Source organism: Phyllostomus discolor, chromosome 2 (assembly GCF_004126475.2).
Source record: "Phyllostomus discolor isolate MPI-MPIP mPhyDis1 chromosome 2, mPhyDis1.pri.v3, whole genome shotgun sequence".
Taxonomy (NCBI): domain Eukaryota; kingdom Metazoa; phylum Chordata; class Mammalia; order Chiroptera; family Phyllostomidae; genus Phyllostomus; species Phyllostomus discolor.
Window position 1 is genome coordinate 174,444,104 of NC_040904.2, and position 3,802 is coordinate 174,447,905.

The following is a 3,802-nucleotide window of genomic DNA, read 5'->3' on the forward strand; positions in this document are numbered from 1 at the left end:
ATAATAATTATAAATATTTATGCACCCAACAATGGCGTACCTAAATGTATACAGCAAATATAAACAGAGCTGAAGGGTGAAATGGACAACATTACAATAAGTGCAGGAGACTTGAATATCCCTCTTCCAAATTGATTTGTGTGACACTATGATTTACAGTAATATATATTTGGTCTTTATCCCTAAGCCTGGCACAAAGCTCCTAAATCTCTTGGAATTTTCTAAATGAGAGAAAAGGTATCTTTGGTTATGTTAATGAAGTGACTCTGGGAACAAAGCTTATACCAGGGCTGGTTGTCAATAGAAAGACCCATGTGATTAGAAGTTTGCAACTTTCATTCCCACCTACTCCCCTTGGAGGGAAGAGGAACTGGTGGTTAAATTAGGAAATAATTTAGCCAATAATTTAATCCACCATGCCTGGCTGATGGAGCCTCTATAAAACCCAAATTGGTGACCATATGGAGATTTGGGGAAGTGGCACACCTGGAGAGTCTATGGAAGTTCCATGCCCTTTCCCCATACCGTGGCCCATGCATCTCTTCTAACTGGCTGTTTTTAAGTTATTCCCTTTTAAAATCATCCTAAAGTCCAGTAAGTAAAATGTTTCTCTCAGTTCTGTAAATTCCTCTGTAAATTAATTGAAACCAAGCAGGGGTCATGGAATCTCCAATCTAGAGCTGGCAAGTCAGAAGCACAGGTGACATCCTGGACTTGCAATTGGTGACTAAAGTTGGGGTGGCGGCTAGGACAGTCTTGTAGGACTAAGCCATTAACCTGTGGAATGCAACACTATCTTCAGGCAGAGTCTGTCAAAATTGAATTGAATTATAGGACACCATGCTGGTGTTGAAGAATTGCTTGACAAGGGGAAAAATAACAGATACATCAAAATGGGAATCACTGAACTTAAAACTACAAAATTAGATCAGATGAGATTATTAGACATCTACAGAACATTTCAAACAACAGCAAAAATACACATTCTTCTCAAGCACACAGAGAACATTCTCCAAGTTAGATCATATATTAATACACAAAAAAGTCTTTATAATAAATTTAGGAAAACTGAAATGACATCAAGCATCTTTTCCAAGTATAATGAAACTAGAAATCAATTATAAGAAGAAAACTATAAAATACACATTTATGTGGAAACTAAACAGTATTAACTGTTTAGTGAGCAATTGGTCAAAAAATTAAAACAGAAATTAAAAAAATATCTCTAGGGAAAGGAAAATAGAAACACAATATATAAAAATGTATGAGATGCAGCAAAAGCAATACTAAGATGGAAGACTAAGTAATAAATGACTATACTATCAAAAACATCTCAAATAAACAATCTAACTTTATATCTAAAAAAACAGAAAACTAAGCCCTGGCTGGCATAGCTCAGTGGATTGAGTGCGGGCTGCAAACCAAAGTGTCGCAGGTTCGATTCCCAGTCAGGGTACATGCCTGGGTTGCAGGTCATGACCCCCAGCAACCACACATTGATATTTCTCTCTCTCTTTTTCTCCCTCTCTTCCCTCTCTAAAAATAAAAAAAAAAAAGAACCAGAAAAATAACACACTAAGCCCAAAGTTATCAGAAGCAAGACTATAACATATTTTCAGAGTGAAAATACAGACAAAAAGACAATAAAACTATGATTTGGCTTTTTGAAAAGGTAAATAAGATTGACAAACTGTTGTCTAGACTTGCCAGGAGAAAAAGACAGATGATGCAAATGAGAAATTAAAGGAGACATTCAACGGAATCATAAGAGACCACTCTTAACAATTATAGATCACAAACTGAACAATATAAAACAAATGGATAATTTCTTGAAGCATAATACTTACCCAAGACTGAACCATGAAGAAATAGAAAATCTGAACAGACCAATTACTAGTCCAGGACCAGATAGCCTCACTGGTGAATTCTACCAAACATCTAAAATATAACCAATAGAAACCTCCCTCAAACTCTTCTAAAAAACAGAAGAGGAGAGAACACTTCCAAACTCATTTTACTAGGCCAGCATTACCAAGATACCAAATTCACACAATACTACAAGAAATATTGACATTATATGTCAATACGCCTCTTTAACATAGGTGCAAAAATCTTCAACAAAATATAAGCAAAGCAAATTCAACATTACATTAAAGGATCATACACAATACAAGAACAGTATAACATCGACAAATGAATCCATACAATAAACAAAATGAAGGAAAAAATTATACAATCATTTTAGTAGCCATAGAAAAGGCATTTTACAAAACTCAACATCCTTTCATGATTACAGCGCTTCAAAAAGTAAGTATAAAGAGAATGGACTTCAACTTAATAAAGATCATAAATGATAAGCCCACAACTAAGATCATTCTCAACAGTGAAATGCTGAAACCATTCCCTCTAAATCCAGGAACAAGGGTGCCTACTCTCACCACTTTCATTCAATGTAGCAAGGAAGTTCTAGCCAGTGCAATCAGGCAAGAAAACAATTAAAGATGTCCAAAAGAGAAAGGAAGAAGTAAAATCATTTTTAATTGTACATAACATGGCATTATATACAGAAGGCTCTAAAGACACCATCAAAGAAGTTAGAATAAATAAATTCAGTAAAGTTGCAGGATACAAAATCAATAGACAGTAGTCAGTTGTGTATTATACATTAACAACCATCTATCAGAAAGAGAAGTTAAGAAATAATCCAATTTACAATTGCAGCAAAAACTGTAAGACACTGATAAAATTGAAGAAGAGACAAATAAATGGAAATATATTCCATGATCACGAATTGGAATAATCAATATTGTTACAATGTCCACACTGCTCAAAGCTATCTTCAGTTTCAATACAATCCCTATCAGAATTCCAATGGCATTTTCCACAGAAAAAGATAAAACAATCCAAAAATCTCTATGGAGCCAGAGAAGACCAACCCCAAATAGCCAAGTCAATCTGGAAAAAGAAGAACAAAACTAGAGGCATTATACTTCTTAATTTCAACCAAAATTACAAAGCTACAAAAAACAAAAATTATGGTACTGCCATAAAAACAGACACACAGATCAAGGAATCATAATGGAGCCCAGAAATAAGACCTCATATATACAGTCAATTAATTTATGATGAAGGGACCAAAATATACAATGCAAAAAGGGAATCTCTTCAATAAATGATGTTGCTGAACACTAGACAGCCACATGCAAAAGAATGAAAGTGGAACCCTGTATCACATCACACACAAAAATCAACTCAACATAGTATGAAGACCTGAACATAAGACCTGAAGTCATAAAATTCCTAGAAGTAAATACAGGGGGTAGGCACCTTGTCTTGGTCTTAGGAATAATTTTTTTTGAATGTGACACCAAAAACAAAAGTAACAAAAACAAAAACAAACAAGTGGGAGTACATCAAACTAAAAAGCTTCTGCGTAACAAAGAAAACCATCAACAAAATGGAGAAAGTATTTCCAAATCATGTATCTGATAAGGTTAATTTTCACAATGTGTAAAGAGCCCATACTACTTTTTATTGCTATATACTGAAAAGAATACTCTAAAAGTTTACAATTCTGGGAAGTAGGAATATACCGTATTTTTTTTGGACTATAAGACACACTCTCCTCCCAAATTTGGGAGGAAAATGGGGGTGTTTCTCATAGTCCAAATGTAGCTTACCTAGCTTGCGAGGGGGGAAGGGGGGTCACAGGCTATTAAATATTTTATCACATTTTTTGCTTCAAAATTTTTTTCCTATTTTTCTCTTCTAAAGCCTAGGTGCATCTTATGGTCTAGTGCAT